Consider the following 20053-nt stretch of genomic DNA (forward strand, 5'->3'; position numbering starts at 1 on the left):
GCCGAGTAAGTAGCGGCACGTGTGTCGTTGTAGAGCACCCGACATAGCAGTTCACGCAGTCCCGTCTAAGTCCTGTACACATACGCACAACAACAGGGCAAAAAATATGACCACGTAAGTACATACGGGCGGGGTCTCGAGCGCATACTCGCAGACAGCAAGGGCTTCTGTACATGGAGAGGAAACGGACGGGAGAAACGATGTCCTGTTCATCGGGCAGCGAACCGGCTGGGTTGGAACGGAGAAAGAGCATCGTGTTCATCGGGAGGTAACAGAACGCATGCTGTTCATCGGGAGCCAACCGGCTTGGATGGAACAGCCTATGAAAATGAGGCCAGGCGTACCACAGAATGGAGGAAACGGCCTTGTGTTCGACCAGTCAGGGTCGAAACGGGATCCTTTTCATCGGAGGGGTCTAGCGTACCGCAAAACGGAGGAAACGGACTTCTCTTGTCCCTCCTACAGTGGAAATGGTGTCCTGTTGATCGGGAGGGGTGTGGCGTACCGCAAAACGGAGGAAACGAACTTGTCTCGGAGCCCTATGGTCGAAACGGGGGCGTTGTTCATCGGGAGGGGTGTGGCATACCGCAAAATGGGACTCCACGAGATATTGTTCATCTCTAGCGTCGACCTCCTGTAGCCTCCACTAGCTCCTGCTCATCCACCTTTGACCTCCTCCAGCCTCCACCTGCAACTGTTCATCCATGGGCTCCTGTTCATCCAGCCTCCACACCGCGCTCCTCCACCGGCTACTGTTCAACCAGCCCTCTCCACGGGGACCTGTTCAACCACCCCTCCACGGGGTATTGTTCATCCAGCCCTCCATCGACTACTGTTGAACCAGCCCTCCACGGGGTACTGCTCATCCATCCCTCCACGTGGTCCTGTTCATCCACCGGCTCGATTGATCGAGGTCATGTTCATCCAGCGGCAACGGCCTCTACTACCACGGGTCCTGTTCATCGAACCCCCCACCGTGAACTATTCATCCAAACCCCCTAACAACACTCACTGTTAATCCAGACGCAGCTTCGATCGGCTTCAGTTAGCAGGATTAGAGAAGGAATCACTCGGGTTCAGTTAACAACAAGGGATCGATCGATCGCTCGGGTTCAGTAATGCGTAGCCTGCAGTGCAATCGCTTGGGTTCAGTTAGAGCCCAACGCCTCGCACACGCGCGCATACGTACACGAGAAATGCACATCGCTCGGCCCTCGACCACCCACCGTAATCGGGAACTCCCCTGATATTTTCCTCGCCCTCACTTCTACCACGGTTTTGTCTGTCATGGACGGCCCAAAGAATGTCATGCAGCTGCATCTCCCGCCCGCCCAGGATGAAAAGCCCATTTTCTGTCATGATTTTTTGTCATAGAAGTAGGACCCCACCACATCTATGATGATACCGGGGTTTGTCACAATTATCGTCATAGAAGTGTCATAAGCGTGACAGGAAAAAAATTCGTTCGGCCCAAAATGTCACGGATGTGTGTCTTTTTTTGTAGTAAGAGAAGTTACTCCACACAGACACACCCTTTTCTAAGCCTCACTACACCACAAAATTCTCCCTAAGTGTGTCTCCTCACACATATGCCACCCTAACAAACCCAAAAGTCTCCTAGTGCTCTCACCATTTAGCTTCCTTTATAATCCACATTTACCTTTTCGATCTAGATCGATGCGTCTAACTGAAGAATACATGTGCGAACCTCTCTTTTCCCCACATGCAAAGCAAAACTTACATTTAGACAAGATATATACTCCACATCTTGTAGAGATAGTATGCCATCAATAGTTTATCAATAAGGAATCAAAAGCTCGATAAGGTTGGTGTTGGGGATATTACTACTGGACGTAAACCGGCCAGGGGTAACCGGATTAACTTTATGAAGATTAGAAGCCCATGAAGACGTAAGAATGATGGCGCTTTATGAAGGCCCAAGGCCCAGAGGCGAGTTAAGGCCTGTAGATGTAAATCGACCTTATTATGTAACTTGCATTGTAAGATAGGAAGGACAGAGACCGAACCAGACACGTTTATGATCCGGCTTCGGGACTCTGTAAACCGGTGGGCGCCAACCTATGTATATAAAGGGATGACCCGGCAACGGTTTAGGGACGACAGACAACAACTCGAGGGCTAGTCAAAGCGGATTCGCTCCCTCGTCATCGAAACCCTAGCAATACCAATCACAACTAGACGTAGGCTTTTACCTTCATCGAAGGGGCCGAACTAGTATAAACTCCCCGTGTCCCCTTGCCCGGTTTAACCCCTTTAAGCTAACCCGTTGCGATGGCTCCACGACTAGCTAAGTCCTTTCACAAGGACATCTGCCGTGACAAACCCACGATAGTTGGCACCCACCGTGGGGCTATCGCACGATGGTTTTGAGTTCTTAAAGGGCAGCTTTGATGGACTCAAGGGATACGCTGTGGGCCGGATGACAAAGAGTTATCGCGGCAAACTCTACATCGACAACGCAGGATGGGGCCCCGAGGCCGATTCAATCGAATACGGGTACCGGGTCCCCTTTGGTGAGATTCACGTCTTCATCGGCAAGATTGGCGAACCGGGCCCTGAGCCGGACACCTGCACCGACATCATCGAGACGGCTCAGCGTGCAAGCCCGTCCCCGGTTCAGCCCATGGCAAAGCATGTTTTCGTAGGTGTCATCCACAGAGCAGAATATGAGGACGGACCGGCATCTGATGGAGAAACCGTTGTCTGCTCCAACGACGAGTCTTCTGGAGAGACCGAATCGCTTTATCAGCTGCAGGACGGTCGGATTAGTGGGGGTTCCGAGGGCAACAGTATTCCGGACTCCCCTGATCTACCAAACTGGGCAGCTATCTTCATGGCCGGTACACAATCAGCGCCCCACTCATCGACCGCCGTAGCAACCGGTTCGGCAACCGTCACGCCAGCAGGGGCAGGGGGCTCTACGCCACCTCCGGCTCAAGTTCTGTCTGACTTGCTTGATGCTTTGGCAACATTGATGGCCACAGAGGTGGATGCAGCGGTCCGGGATCAACACAACGCAGAGATTGCAAAGGTGAAAGATCAGATAGCTCAGGCTAAAGCAGACCTAGCGGCAGAGAACATTAGGATGGCTATAGAACGGGCGGAGTTGGAAGCTCAGGCCTACCGGATTAGGCTGGATCAGAACGCTTCCAGAGAAGTCATGAGAAGGAGATACCGATCGCATCTCCCATCGGGTTATGAGCCATGAAATCTCTTCAATACGCCAGGAGCAGGAACTAGTAACCAGCCAATATTAAACCGGACGGAGGCGCCGGGAACAGGAGCGCCGGTTCAGCCGCGCATGATGGAGCCGCCTCGTCAGAATAACATTGTGCCACAGTATGTTCCAACACCTTCCGGGCATTACTCCAACCCGTTGGACAACATTGTGGCCGTCGCTTCACGATTGACAACCCTCCCGACCGACGGCGAATCACCAGTTGCAGTTGAGGCACGACGGGCCAGAGATCTCCTTCAAACAGCTCTAAACCAGCAGCAGGCATATTCGCACAGCCGTGAGAAGATTCATTCCACCCCCTGTCCAAGCCGGAGCTACAGCAGGCACGTTGAGGATGAACCGGCCGTATCAAGCAGCGCATGTCACCGTAATCCGCCGTGAGGGCACAACCCGGCAGGGGGAGGTGCTAATGCACAGGATGTGGTAGACCATGGTCACGCGCGTCGAGAGGCCGAGTTAGCAGCTCTACACGGAGCCCGTCTACCTACTCTGGTTCACCCTGCTGCTTCAGTAGAGCCAGGTGTGGTATTCAGTTCCTTACGGGTGCCGTGTCTAACCCCCGCTTTACGTAATGTGAGGCTGCCCAAGGATTTCAAAGGACCTCGTAAGGTACCCAATTATACCGCTGATCTGCAGCCAGAAGCATGGGTTGAAAGCTACGAGTTGGCAATGGAGATGTTAGATGTGGATGAAGCGGTATGTGCTAAATACTTCACCATGATGTTGGAAGGAACAACTCGTACTTGGTTGAAGATCTTACCAACTAACTCTGTTGGGTCATGGGCCGAATTGAAGCACCGGTTTATCCAGAACTTCAAAGATACTTGTAAGCAACCCATGTCGATTGTGGATCTGGCCGCTTGTGTCCAAGAGGATGGAGAGTCCACGACCCATTGGGTAAAGCGGGTCTCAGCTATTCTGCATTCATCCGATCGTATCAATGCAGATACCGCAGTGCTAACATTGGAGGGCAATTGCCGTTTTCTGCCGCTCAAATAGAAGTTAGGAAGTCTCAAACGTCACTGCAATGATATGTCAACGCTTACGGCCGCTTTGGTTAAGTACGCCAATTCAGACAATACCAAAGACCCTGACTCAGAGGAGGACAAATCGGGGAAAGGGAAAAAGAACGACAACACCAAGGGTCAGCAACATAATCCGGCAGGCCATGGGAACAATGGTAAACGCAAGGCTGCCAATAGTTTGGACTTTGTGGCTAACACCAATGCTCAGGAGAATGGTCAGCGTCGTAAGGGTAAGCAGACCCAGAGGGGCGGAGGTTCAGGCCCCAATTTGGAACGCCTGTTAAATCAACCCTGTCCGAAGCATGGATCAAAGGAGAAGCCAACATCGCGTCTTTGGAAGGATTGTTACATCATGTAGGATTTCAAGAATTTCAATATGTTTCAGTACAATAATGGCCCGCCCGGCGGTTCAGGAGGTGGTTTCCACGGGCCGGGTTATGGAGGCGGCAGTTCCGGTTCAGGATTTCAGGGCAATCAAACCGGACACATCAATCAAGGGCACCAAGGCAACCAGGGAGGGTACAACCATTAGGGGAACCCGCAGCATCAGCAGCAGTCGGGCTATCAGAGCAATCCTAAGTAGTTAAATAGTGGGCAATATCATGTCTTCACCACTAGCTTGTGTAAGCATGACCAGAAGCTTCACAAGAGGGCAGTAAACTCTATTGAACCGGCGGTGCCTCAGTATTTGCGCTGGTCTGAGCAATCCACCCCGGGACACCCACCCCTGGACAATCCGGGTCACTTGTCCCTAGTGGTGGCCCCTCAAGTTGGGGGATATAAGTTCACTAAGGTACTCATGGATGGGGGAAGTAGTATCAACATTTTATATTATGATACCTTCCGTCGTATGGGGTTGACAGATAAGAGTCTTAATGTAACGCCCTCGATGCGGCTATATCTCCCACGTGTCGAAGCACGACTTAGAGGCATAACCGCATTGAAAGCAATGTCGCGAGTGAGGTAATCTTCACACAACCCATGTAATACATAAGGGAAAGAGATACATAGTTGGCTTACAATCGCCACTTCACACAATAACATGAATAAAGCATTACATCATCCAGATACAATCAAGGTTCGACTACGGAACCCAAAATAAAAGAAGAATCCCAAATGCGACACAGTCCCTGATCGACCCCAACTGGGCTCCACTACTGATCAACTAGAACGAAACAACACAAAGGACAAGATCTTCAACGAGCTCCTCCTGAGCTGGGTTGCGTCATCTGCACGGACTCATCGGCACCTGCAAGCTGGTTTTGGAAGTATCTGTGAGCCACAGGGACTCAGCAATCTCGCACCCTCGCGATCAAGACTATTTAAGCTTATGGGTAAGGTAAAGGTATGAGGTGGAGCTGCAGCAAGCGACTAGCATATATGGTGGCTAACATACGCAAAAGAGAGCGAGAAGAGATAGCAAAGCACGATCGAGAAACTATGATCAAGAAGTGATCCTAGAACAACCTACGTCAAGCATAACTTCAACAACCGTGTTCACTTCCCGGACTCCACCGAAAAGAGACCATCACGGTTACACACGCTGTTGATATATTTTAATTAGGTTAAGGTTCAGGTTATCTACAACCGGACATTAACAAATTCCTATCTGCCCATAACCGCGGGCACGGCTTTCAAAAGTTCAAATCCCTACAGGGGTGTCCCAACTTAGCCCATGACAAGCTATCACGGTCAACGAAGGAATAGACCTCCTCCCGAGACATTCTGATCAGACTCGGTATCCCGGTTCTTCAAGACATCCTCGACAATGGTAAAACAAGTCCAGCAAAGCCGCCCGATGTGCCGACATCCTGATGGGAGCTGCACATATCTCGTTCTCAGGGCAACACCGGATGAGACATCCTACGAGTCAAACCAGCCCTCAAGTTTCCCCAAGGTGGCCCCGCAGTCTACTCAGTTCAGACCAACACTTAGACAAGCACTGGCCCAGGGGGGGGGGTTAAAATAAGATGACCCTCGGGATGCGCGACTCCCAAAGGGAAAAGGCTAGGTGGCGAATGGTAAAACCAAGGTTGGGCCATGCTGGAGGAGTTTTATTCAAAGTGAACTGTCAAGGGGTTCCCATTATAACCCAACCGCGTGAGGAACGCAAAATCCGAGAACATAACACCGATATGACGGAAACTAGGGAGGCAAGAGTGGAACAAAACTCCAGGCATAAGGCCGAGCCTTCCACCCTTTACCAAGTATATAGATGCATTAATTAAATAAGATATATTGTGATATCCCAACAAGTAAACATGTTCCAACAAGGAACAACATCTCCATGTTCCAATGAGGAACAAACTTCAATCTTCACCTGCAACTAACAACGCTATAAGAGGGGCTGAGCAAAGCGGTAACATAGCCAATCAACGGTTTGCTAGGACAAGGTGGGTTAGAGGCTTGGTTCAACAATATGGGTGGCATGATAAGCAAGTGGTAGGTATCGCAGCATAGGCATAGCAAAAGAGCGAGCATCTAGCAAAGCAAAGATAGTAGTGATTTCGAGGGTATGATCATCTTGCCTGAAATCCCGCAAGGAAGAAGAACGAGTCCATGAAGAAGACAAACGGACGTAGACGAACGGGTCCTCACAACGCGACGTTACCAGAACCAACCTGAAGAAGCAAACACCGGAAAGAAGCACAACATAGTAAACAACCAACACATGAACATGATATGATATGCGGGATGCGGTATGCGATGCATATGCATGATTTGAGAAGGAATGATTGAACCTGGCCTCAACTTGGAAATCCAAGTGTGCCACTGGAAAGGTGAGATGAAATCGCTTGAAAATGATATAAAGATCACCGGAAACGGAGTTACGGTTTGGAAATGGCAAGCAATTCAAATATGACACCGGTCTGCGATTTACAGCAAGTAGCCAACTAAATGCAACAAGATGAACATGCTACAGCACTCAAACATGGCAAAAAAATACATGGCAGGAATCCATTCATGATGCTTAACAAAATTTTAGCACTGAGCTACAGCCAATTCATATATTAACAGGTTCAAACAAGCATGGCAAAAATGCATATGGTAAACAGATTCTCAGACTTGGTGAAATTAACACTTGTCTGGGATTTCAGATCAGGTAGCACACTTTGGAGCAATAAAACTACATGCTACAGGACCTAGACATGGCAAAGTAAAGCATGGCATGGAGCTACTCAAAGAGCTTAACAAAAGTCCTTTAGTGACCTTGAGCCAAAAGGGATCAGAAAATACAATTGCAAGCATGTGAACATGGCAAAAACATAATCAGTTCTCAGACTTGGAGAAAACTGGAACATGCTAAAAACAGATATCAAGTAGGCATGTGAACGAGCTCGACGCACTCACTACAGAGCAAGTCATGACAATCTAAGCATACACCCATCAAGAATACACATTATACAATCTATACATGACAAGAACAATAACATAGCATGCACGGATCAACTACAACATCATCGGCAAAATCGCTAACAAGTAGACAATCTGCCCAGATTCACGATGTAGCAAAAGTAGAGCTCGATTGACTCAAGCTAGGGTGCTCCATAATTGCAAACAAAGACATGGATGGATAGAGCACTACAAGATTAACAAAACATCCTTACTGATCATCCTCAAAAGAGGCACGGATCACTAGGAAACAACATGAACATAAGGCATAATGAGATAAACAGTCCAAGGACTTAGTGGAATTGCTAAGTCCCTGAAATCAGCATTACCAGAATTGCTAAGTCCCTGAAATCAGCATTACCAAGTGCCTCACTTTGCAAGCTTGTGCTAGTCACCACACACATCACAAAAATACATGGGTTGCACCTCTGGAAATATGGCAAAACCCTTAACAAAACATATGTAGAGCTCAAGGGCATATCACGCACACAATAATCATGGCAAAAATGACAAATATCTAAATGGAGCAGCAGATCTGACAATTATCTCAAGTAGCACTCTTCTAGCAGCACTTCGGGCATCAAGATGAGCTCAAATGAAAATGATGCAGTGAGATTAAATGATGTACTCTCTGGGATGAACATTTTGATATGCTATATGCATGGATCGGAGCCACAGATGCAAAGTTACGATGTGATGAACATGAGCATTTGAAACATGGGAAACTTGAGGACTTGGTAGAAATTACCACCTCCAGATCTAGGGTTCTTGGCACGGATAACGAGGCACAGACGAAGTTCGCCGGAGCACGAACAGAGGTAGCGACGGCGGTGGCCGGAAGGCGCGGGATCTCGCCGGAGGGCGCGGACCCGAGCTAGATCCCGCCGGATCCGGCCCGATCCGGGCGCGTGGCGCCATGGGGAGGACGGCGGCGACCGGTGGCATTGAGGTCCAGCGACCTAGGCGGTAGGGCAGGGCGCCGGTGGAGAGCGGGGTGGCGGCGCCGGCGCGAGGTGGCGGCGGCGCGCGGCGAGCTGGGCGGCGGGGCGGAGGAGAACCGGGCGCGGTCGGGCGGCGTGGGGAGCCGGGCCGGGAGGGCCCCGCCTGGGCCCCGGCGGGCCGGCGCGCGGGCAGGCGCGGTGGCGGCGGCGAATCGGAGGGCGCCACGTGGCGGCGGACGGCGGAGCGGACATGTCCATCGGCGGGATAAATGTCCGGCGCGCGAGGAGAGGGAGGGGGTTAGGGTTAGACCGCGAATTTCGAAGGGGATCACATATTTATAGGTAGAGGGAGCTAGGAGAGTCCAAATGAGGTGCGGTTTTTGGCCACGCGATCGTGATCGAACGACCGAGATGATGGAGATGGTTTTGGTGGGTTTTGGGCCAAAATGGAGGGGTGTTGGGCTGCAACACACACGAGGCCTTTTCGGTCCCTCGGTTAACCGTTGGAGCATCAAACGAAGTCCAAATGGTACGAAACTTGAGAGGCGGTCTACCGGTAGTAAACTAAGGCTGCTTGACAAGTCTCGGTCCAATCCGGAAATGTTTAATCCCCACACACGAAAGAAAGGTAGCAACGACCACCGGAGGAGATAGGAGCGCCGGAATGCAAAACAGACAACGGGGAAAATGCTCGGATGCATGAGACGAACATGTATGCAAATGAAATGCACATGATGACATGATATGCAATGCATGACACGCAAGCAATGACAAGGCAACAATAGCAAATAACTGGATGACACGTGGCACATCGGTCTCGGGGCGTTACAACACTCCACCACTACGAGAGGATCTCGTCCCGAGATCTAGAATGGCACCGGGGAAACAACGGAAGAGAAAGATAAGAGGAAAAATTAAGTTTCTTCTTTGACAAACGAGTGAAACCACGAACCTTGAAAGCGTTAAGCCATATCGAGAAAAGAATACAACGGAGATAAATGAAGTTGAAAGCACTCCGGTAGGGAAGCGGAATAAGGAATTACAAATTCGGACAGTACTCCGGATGAAAAGAGATGAAAGACTTGATAAAATGAAAGAGCTTGAGCAAAGGGGCACAACACTCCGGTTAAGATGATAACCATGATGAGGACAAGAAAAAAGTTTGAAAAGAGCAGCAACAAAATTCCTCCGGGAGAGAGTAATAGAAGATAGATGATTAAAATAAAGAATGGAGAAGAAAATGCCAACTTCTGTCACAAAGAGTTTGAAAAGGCATCTTTAGAAGAAGGGTCAAACGGAGTTGTTGGAACACCAACAACGAAAAGAATAATCTTGATATGGTCTTATGAAATACATCTCAAAATTATGAGGCGACAATCTGCCACTCACGGGAAAGAAGAATTGGATTAACAAGGAGACGAGGAACTTATCACCGGAAGGAAAAAATGAAGAACTTGGGTCATTTATAAACACCATAGATAGCAACAATCCTTAGGGAAGGCTTTAGGTGAAATATAACCCAAGATAACACCAATGAAGAGACTGATGGATTTAAAATATCTCATTCTTAACAACATGTGAATCATGAAAACATGAACTCAAATTATCAGGAATGACATAATACCACCTCTATTGATACGGAAGGAGGAATTGCACTCTGGATTGCAAGATGAAGAATGCTTGAGCTCATCTGAAAAGAATCTTGATGAACACTTCGAGAAGGAATTAAATCCTTGATGAACCATCATGTAGAACTTTCATGAGAACTCCGGAAATAAAAGAAATGATCAATCGAAATGGAGGATGAAAAGAATAAGGTTGAAGCCTTGCAATGATAAGATGGATCTTCATGATGATGAAAGCTTGGAACTCCGGGAAAATAAAAGATGAAACAAATGAAACTGAGAATTTGATAAGCCTCCGGAATAAGGAATTAATCTCTTGGATGAAACAAGAATAAGAATTACATTATGCTTCTCCTTCATCAATTAAATTGATGACAATCAACGGATTTGGCATACTACTTATTCTCGTTGAAAGGATTAAGATAGATATAGCGCAAACTTGAGAAGGTCTTCAACGAACCACCGGAAGGGTTGAAACAATGAATAAATAGATATGGTGACCAAGGAAGAGAACTCTTGAACGGACCACCATAAGAATTGAAAATGATCGAAGTAGGGGTGCATCACCGGTAAGAATTAGAAAATGAACGAAGGTGCTTGAGACAAACTAGATACATGAGAACGAAGAGATCAAGAACTGATTAGAGGATATTTGATTGATGCACCGGCAAGATAGGAGAATGATAACTGACAGTTGAGAATGAATAAACCTGAATTGATGGACTCCGGATAACAAACTGAGAAGACTCTTGAATTACTCCGGATAGGTGAAAAGAATTCTCACGATCAAAACAATTACGAGAAGATGGCAACAAGCTAGAATCACGAATCTTGAAGAGAATGGAGCAAGATTAAAGAGAAACTCTTCTTCGGTCTTCAAAATCCGAGAATGAGAACGAGTAACACCACCAAGAATTATTGAGGCACACCGGAATGAAGAATGGAAAGGTTGATCCAAGGACGAAAAGAATTTGAAAGGTCTTGGGGAAAAACATAAGACTGATGATAATTCATTCTTACATCAAACTTTAAAAGGAATGTAGGAAAGCTCCGGGAAAATTAGAAGAGTCAGGTAAGATCCTGGGAAAAGACCTGTGGGTTAGGGCCCACTCAAAAGAAACACTGTAGAACAATTTAAAAGAGAGAATGCACCGGTTGAATTAAATGGCTAGAATGAGATAACAACCTCGAGATATCTTGAACGAATTAGGAATGAAAATACGAATCTTCTGAGATATCTTGAGCTCTCCGGAACAAATGAATAACGAGAAGTGAATGAATATGAGGTGCACCGGCATGAGAAGGTATTGAAATGAGGAAAAGGGTAAGATCAACAAAGCTTGACTTGAAACCACCGGAGAAGATAAAAGAAAGAAGAATGATGAACTAGAAACTCCATTAGTATCTTCATGAGAATCACTGGATAAGAACATTGAAGGAAAAGGATGGAGAGACTTCACATCAATAAGATGGATACTTGATCAAGAAATTTGAATCCTTCAAGAAAACAAGGGTGGGTGGGTGGGAAAACACTGTTGGGAATGAAACGAACACCGTGGAGAAGAAATGATACTTGATCTTGCGGATGTTGAAATGATCGGACCCACTTGAAGAGAACACGCCGGTGAAAAGGATTGACAAGAAAATCTTGATGATTAAGAAGGATTGGTATCCACATCGGAGTATGAGAACACCATTTGGGAAAGGTATGGAATCAACACTTGACATCGAAGCAACTCGAATACCACAACTCAAAACAAAACAAAACAAAGGATTGGCTTGCAGAATAAGCCAGAACAAACATATGATAGAGATTTCGTTCGAAGTTTTCGTGGTGGGGCCTACACGGGCTCGATCGTACAGCACCATCATGTACAAGGCAATGCACATGACATACGAAGCGTCCCTGAGTCGGCATAGCCAAGGACTCTTTAAGACACAAGGAGACCACTGTAAAACCAACCGTGAATAGGCGGACCACTAGACGTCGAACCCCAATTTCATATCATACATCTGTCGGAAAGATATCCTAAGAGCTACTTGAATTCCCACTTATAAACTCCCGAAATTTTCCGGTTATGCAATCAGGTGTTGGGGATACAGGGGACGCATAATATCTCACCCAAACTAGCAAATCCTACATCCAGCTGTATCCATCCTTCAACACATAACCAAGAAACCTTCGGAAATCATCTACCTCAACCTTCGAAAAGCATCCGTTATACGAGTTATGGAAATACTCCCGAACTCCCGCCCCAGTACTGGGTGGCGTCGAGGTTATCTCACCAACGAACTGCATAAAAGAGATTTTCGATGTCGGCGTACTAAACTCAGGTATTCCAGAACTGCAACGATAAAATTATGACGACAACACCTCAGAGCTCAACTCCCTGGGACACTTCCACAAAACCCCTGACAGGAGGCACCAAGACAATGTTCTCGTCACAAAACCATCGGAACGATTCCAAGATGAAGCGGAATGCCCATATTGTGCCCTCCTCCATGCCTAATTTGCGCACGACTCTAGACCAACCCCTTGTGGTCGTCCGCCCATCCTTCACTATCTTCATTAGGACTTCTCGATGCTCAATATAGTCTCAATGAAATACTTAAACCTTCATTGCATGTCCACCAATCATGTACTTTTCTAGGTAATCTTGAGTAAATAGCTTTAGGAAACACTACAAACAAAAAAGAATCAGACATTGTTGTCTAGCAACTTAGGGTCTCCTCCCACCTCGTGCCAATTGCTCACACGCCCATGACACCATGCACAATTGAGCGCATCCCCCACGCTCATCACCCTCCGGCTACGCCCGAGCTATGCCACCTTGTCCTATAAGTATCCCTCCCCTTACTCTCCCTTTTGCGCATGACGCGACCCCTCATGACGCGAGGCTGCTCGCCGATGAACCTCCAACGGTCGCTGTCGTGGAAACGTCACGACAGATGTCCTAGTGTGAGGACTTAGTCGTGGAGCTATCGCGTTGCGGCTTAAAGGGGTTAAACTGGACAAAGGACATGGGAGTTATATTGGTTCGGCCCCTTGCGGTGAAGGTAAAGGCCTAATCCAGTTGAAGGTGATATTGCTAGGGTTTCGATGACCAGGGAGCGAATCCGCTAAGCCTGGTTCTCGATCCGATCTTTCTTGTCCCTAAACCGTCGTCGGGTCGTCCCTTTATATACACAGGGACGCCTGACGTTTTACAGAGTCCTGACCGGCTCATAATCGTGTCCGGCTCGGTTTCTACCCTTTCTTATCTCACAATACAAGTTATACATCTTATGGCGGTTTATTCCTACGGATCATAATCTGCCTTTGGGCCTTGGGCCCTCTTGTTAGCTCTCCTTCATAAAGCGTCATACTCCTTGTCCTCATGGGCTATGATAGGAACATCTCACTATGAGTATAATCCAGCCCCTCCTGGGTGGTTTATATTGAATAGTTATTCCCCAACATTAGGCCCCAGATTGATTTGAACCTGTTGATGTCAATGTTCAGCACTTAGAAGAATTCCTTCTTCGATATCTTCACAAAAATCTTGTAAACCGTCGTGAAGTCATCTTCCAATACCATGATAACCTGCCGTGACATCATCCGCTATTAATTTTACATAGAACCCAAATCTTTTATTGTATCTCCTTTAATGGATCTCCTAAAATCGAGGCGTCTGCATGTCTGCATATCCATTTTTCAACCTCCTCAATTCTCGCGCGTGCCACTTATCCATTCACCTTATAAATAGGGCCGATGGTCATTTTAACTTTTCCCCTCGTGCCTCTTCGTCTCGTCGTCTTCCTCGCGTCGCCCTAGTGCTTCAAACTCTGCCGCCGCCGTCGGACTTCGCCTCTACTTTGACCTTGGCCGCAGCATCACCATGAACGCACCAGAGAACCATGGTGCCTCTCTGCTGTTTCCTCAGCGCCGGTTAGCCTCCCTTTCCTCCACCGTTGATCCAGTTCTAGGGTTTGAACGTTCCTCGATGTTTATCGATGCTCATATCAGCGCTGTAGTTCCTTCGACTGAAACCTCCATATTCAGCCTGTACAGCAAAGGCCATAGTCCTTTTTCCATCAACGCATCTCGTTTAAGAAAAAAAACTCCAATCTGAACCTTAATCCACTGCTTCGGTTTCCCTGTTTAGGTCTTTAATATATTTTCATTTTCCGACCTGTGATAGATCCAAAATTATAATGCCAACTTGTGAAACCTGTTTTCCCCTTACTTAGCTATTTTAGATATGTACCTTCTATACCAATGTTGGCGGTTTAACTTTAGAAAATGATAACCCGCCAGGTACCATTAGTCCCCTCGTAAACCACCACCCGCTTTATCATTTATAATAGCATCAACCTCCGGTTTAACAATTTTTCATGCCTGAATACCTTTCATCTCTTAACCTGCAATGCTTTATGCTTATCAACCATGAATCTTAAACTGGCACAAACCTTCCTTCAGGTTGTCCAGAAAAAATGGCTAAGACTTTTTATGCTTGTAACTAGGTTCCATCTCGGATTATAGAAGAAGATCTAAAAGGGTGTGTTATAACTGGCGCTTTACCAAAACAGAGTGAAATCCACTGGCGAGCTGCCGGTCTAGAAAATCCTCCTGGGCCCAAGGATGGCAAGATAGTTCTGTCTGTTGATCATCTGAGCCGTGGTTTTAAACCTCCCGGATCAAAGTTTTTTCGTGATGTGCTTGCTAGCTTCCTGATCCACCCTCAAGATATTGGACCTAACTCTATGTCCAATATTTGTAATTTTCAAGTGTTTTGCGAGGGACCGCCGTACCGTTGAACTATTCAGGGACTTTTTTATTTAAACTGTTGTACCGAACTTGTAGATGGGCCCAATACTGAACTTGGCGGCGTTTCAATTCAGAAAAGGAAAGATGCCATCTTCCCTAGCGCCAAGCATCATAGTCACCCTAAGGATTGGAACCAGACTTTGTTCTATTGTAAAGATACTTCCCCAGATGATGATAATCCTCTGTCGGGTTATCGTCCTCACCAACTTACCAATACACATCCATTTCCCCAAAGGTTGACTGCAAAAGAACGGGCCAAATATGCACCACAACTTGCAAAGCTCAGAGCCTTTGTGGCTAATGGTTTAACATGAATTGACTTTGTTCGTTGCTGGATATCTTGGGGTGTTTTGCCTTTAAGCCGTCACCCCGGTTTAATGTGTGAGTACACAGGGGATTTGAAAGACCCTCAACGACACACTAACATTCAGTTAACTGATGCTGGAATCACTGAAGCTGTCAAAAAGATACTAGATGAATCGGTGGCTGTCTGCAGCAAAACAGGGCTAAGTCCCTTCTGCGTTTCAAATAAACCGCCAGCTGTAAGAATTGCCTAACCACTGTTTGAACCTGATATTCTTAACTCTTCCTTATAACCTTTGCCAATCTTTTAACAGGGTGACGACCCATTTTGGAAGAAGAAAACTCAGGATAAACCGGCCAAGACCCCTCGACCCAAGACAAAGGTCGTCAAAAATCCTGCCAAGAAGAAAGCAGCCGAGTCCATCGAGCTGAACCTCGACGAAGATCTTGACAACCCGGAATCAGAGGTATAACTTGATTCTCTTGGTTCATTTTTCATACACCTCATTGACAATGACCATTATCAGGATGACGCTGAAGCTAGCCGAGCTTATGATGTAGAGGTAATTATTCTTTCCTCTGGTTCAGCTCCTCAACCAACACAGAAAACCCATCAAGCAAACCGGAAAGTAAATTTTTCACACCCTCTAGCTTATCTGGGATCCAAACTTTCTTTTGAAGAAACAACAACATGAAGCTCGCTGCACAACCCGGCATAGCGGCCAGGTGGTTACTTCATCCGGTTTATCGAACATGCCGGTTCGTAAACACTGACTAGAGGTTCCATCCATTCCGGACACATCTTATCCCAAGGCTGGTTATTTTCGGCAACCTCTGAATACATCTGACTCAAACTACCAGGGAACTTCTGATTCATCCTCTGGCGAATCAACAGGGACACAGCTTCCACCCCTTAAGACTGTTCCTGGGTAAGCATACTACGCTTAACTCATTATCCCTTGCACCTGTTTAATATACTAACCTTTATTTTCATTCATTTCAGAGCCAAATTTAGGCCCAGAAAAAAGGCCAAATTGAATACACTGGCTGATGATAACCCGACCACTGAACCAGAACAGATCCCAGAACAGTTTGAACCAAATGCTAACACTATTCTTGATGATCCGCCGCCGGAACATCATGAAACCCTTGCTGAACAGATGGAAGATGATCCCACAGGCCATGCTACTGACCTGCCAAGCCCGGCTAAAACTGTAGATAAACCGCCAAGCCCAGTCAAAGCGGTTGATGACCAATCATATGATGTCATTGTTACTGGTTTAGGTTACACAACTCATGGTAATCCCATTGCTTTATCAAAACATAGCGCCAAGGAAGATTTTGCTGCTATGGATAAGGGCAAGTGGAAAACTGATTTGGAAAGCTATGCCCACCTCAGCACCCAAGATATCCACTCTGGGTTTTTAAACCGCCTGTACACAAGCCGCGACTATGAAGCTGGTTTAGTGAACCTGATGAAAGAGCGATATGAGGTAAATACTGTTAACTCTACATAATTGTTTCTCTCTTGTATCCGATTTCTAATATCAACTCTAGTAGCCCCCAAGGGCCGGTTTATGATATCAATGTAAACCGGGACTTTGTAATACTTCCAACTTCGTCTGCGTAGCCCCCAAGGGCCGGTTTATCTTTTCAGGATGAACCAGGACTTTTAGAGTATTAATCTTGCAAGTTTTGTTTGTGTAGCCCCCAAGGGCCGGTTTATCTCTTTGAGATGAATCAGGACTGTATTGTTGAGCAAATATACATTAGCCCCCAAGTGCCAAGAATAATACTTGAATTGATCTTGGGACTTTAGAAGAGAAATTTGATAAGAAGCAATAGGCATTAGCCCCCAAGTGACAAGTGTATAACTTTTTATGTGCTTGGTACTTCAAAATGCTGCTAACTCATAACATGTATGTCTCTTACAGGCTGAGTTGAGCAAAAAGGAATCTCAAACCGCTGATCTTCAAGAAAATATCAAGTCCCAACAAGCAGAAACTTCCAAAGCCAAAGAGGAGCTAACCAGTGCCTTAGTAGCCATGGAGAAATTGAAGGAAAACTTCAAGAAGGAGCGGGCAGACTGGGACATAGAGAAGACCACACTACAAAAGAGGGATTAGGATGCAGAAGCAGCCCTTAATCCGGTGGTAGAAGAGCTGACTGGTTTGACACGGCAAATAAATGCCATGACCATTGCTGTGTTTGGTAAGTACCCTTAGTATAAGTTGTTAACATGTATTATCCTATGAAGTGCCGGTTTATTGATGTACGTAATGATGCAGGATCTCGCATTACCCATCCCGGCTCTGATATGCAGAAGAAATTGAAGGTTGCCTATACTCTTATAGAGCAATTATATACTGGCGCGCAACGGATCATTTGTACTGCCTCTCATAACAAACCGCCCCCAACCTTGATCAAGGAAACATTAGAGAAGCTATCAATGTTGCCTTCCTGGTTTGAGGAGTTAGAAAGATCAGCTGCAAGGGCAGGTGCTCTAACTGCGCTAATCCGGGCTAAAGCATGGATACCAGATCTTGACCCGACTGATATAGGAAGCGGCTATCTGAGCATAAAGGAGGATGGTTCAGATTTTGACAATGATGATCTTCAAACTTTGACGAAAGAAATGCACCCATTGCGAGCAAATTGGCTGAAGAGACAGACCTCTCTCATTACCAGGCGGTTTATGACGCCGACAACAAATGGGTTAATGCGCCAACTCATGATGTGGAAAATCTTATCCCGCCAATCCGTAAGCATACCTACGCCCCTGATGTTGAACCCTCCACACTTATAAGTGGCGAACCTGTATTCAAGGCCCTAACTGGAATTGACTGGACAACCATTGACCTCCATCCGCTGGGTGGAGAGAAGGAGGATGAACCGGCGCAGGATGATCCACAGCCATCCAGTTGGCCCGGCGAAGAGTCATGATCCGTAGGCCGGTTTAGCCTTCTGCATACTGCAACACGTGTTGAAAACAATTATCCTTTTGGGCCTCAAAGCACCTTGTAATAGTCTAGTGATAACTCCTTATCTGCTATGCCATCGTGTATTTGTACTTTGCATGACACTGTTAATCCGCCATTTTAATATGTGTTGTGTCTGCTTATGATATTTTAGCACCATGGAATCTGCCTTTGCAAAAAACAGAAAAACGCCTAGCGGTGTACCGCTAGACAGGTTATCTTGCCAAATAACATAGTTTATAACCATGGCTAGGCGTAAAAATAACCATATGTAATATAAAACATACCATACCTGTGATATTTTATCACACTGCTGGATCAGCAAAGCAGTATAATAAGGGTGACAACCCATAAATTGAATATTGATTTTCCTCAGCTATTGCCGGTTTATGAACAGGCCCAGAACATGTTTAAATAGCATAGATAAATTACACTCATAAAGCATTCTAAATCGAAAAAATCAAAAAAGTTTGAAGCAGTTATAATTGTGATGTTGCAATGATCAAGAGGGTTGAAGCGATGGTTCGAATACGGCCAAAGCCCCCAAGTGATTTCCCTGGTGGCCTTATGCCTATCAAGAGGTGTAGCTATGGTTTGAATACTGTCGTGGAAACGTCACAGCAGATGTCCTAGTGTGAGGACTTAGTCATGGAGCCATCGCGTTGCGGTTAGCTTAAAGGGGTTAAACCGGACAAAGGACACGGGAGTTATACTAGTTTGGCCCCTAGCGGTGAAGGTAAAGGCCTAATCAAGTTGAAGGTGATATTGCTAGGGTTTCGATGACCAGGGAGCGAATTTGCTAAGCTTGGTTCTCTATCTGATCTTTCTTGTCCCTAAACCGTCGCCGGGCCGTCCCTTTATATACACAGGGACGCCCGGCGGTTTACAGAGTCCCGGATGGCTCATAATCGTGTCCGGCTCAGTTTCTACCCTTTCTTATCTTACAATACAAGTTATACATCTATGGTGGTTTATTCCTATGGATCATAATCCGCCTTTGGGCCTTGGTCCCTCTTGTTAGCTCTCCTTCATAAAGCGTCGTACTCCTTCTCCTCGTGGGCTATGATAGGAATAACTCACTATGAGTATAATCCGGCCCCTCCTGGGCAGTTTATATTCAATAGTTATATCCCCAAAAGTCGCCCTGTCCTAGCTCGCCTTGGTGTCAATTCCGATGAGCTTAACCCATTCCACGACCAATCACCACCACCACCTGGCCCACTACACGCAGGCGCACCTAAGAGACTCACCATGTCGACCCGAGCTTCTTGGAACCCCAAGTTCCTTAGAGGCTGAAGCCCTCCACCGCGTTGTCGTCATCTTTAGCAAGGTGAGCATGCGCTGGACCCTCTCATAGTCTCCATTGTCCTTGTCTCACAGGCACACATCTCACTGACCCCCTTTGCTTGTCCAGGAGCACTCGGATTCGAACAAACGCTCCGTCCCCGAAGCTCAACGGCCACACACCTCTCCGGCAGGCCGTGACTACCGTTCTCGTCGTCCCCGATGACCACGTGTGCACTAGAGGATCCACCGCATCAAGACAAGCCCCTTCCTGCTCTCCTTAATCATTGAGGAGCACCGAAGCTCCATTTTCGGCGAGATCCAAGCCGCCCGCCACCACATACGCATTTTTTGGCGAATCCCCTATGACCAACTCCGGCGAGGATCCTAATCCTAGCCCAATAAACATCAAGCGTCAGATCTCACTTGATCCAACAG

This window comes from Triticum urartu, chromosome 1A (assembly GCF_056163025.1).
Source record: "Triticum urartu cultivar PI428250 chromosome 1A, HENAU_Tu73, whole genome shotgun sequence".
NCBI classification, from domain to species: Eukaryota; Viridiplantae; Streptophyta; class Magnoliopsida; order Poales; family Poaceae; genus Triticum; species Triticum urartu.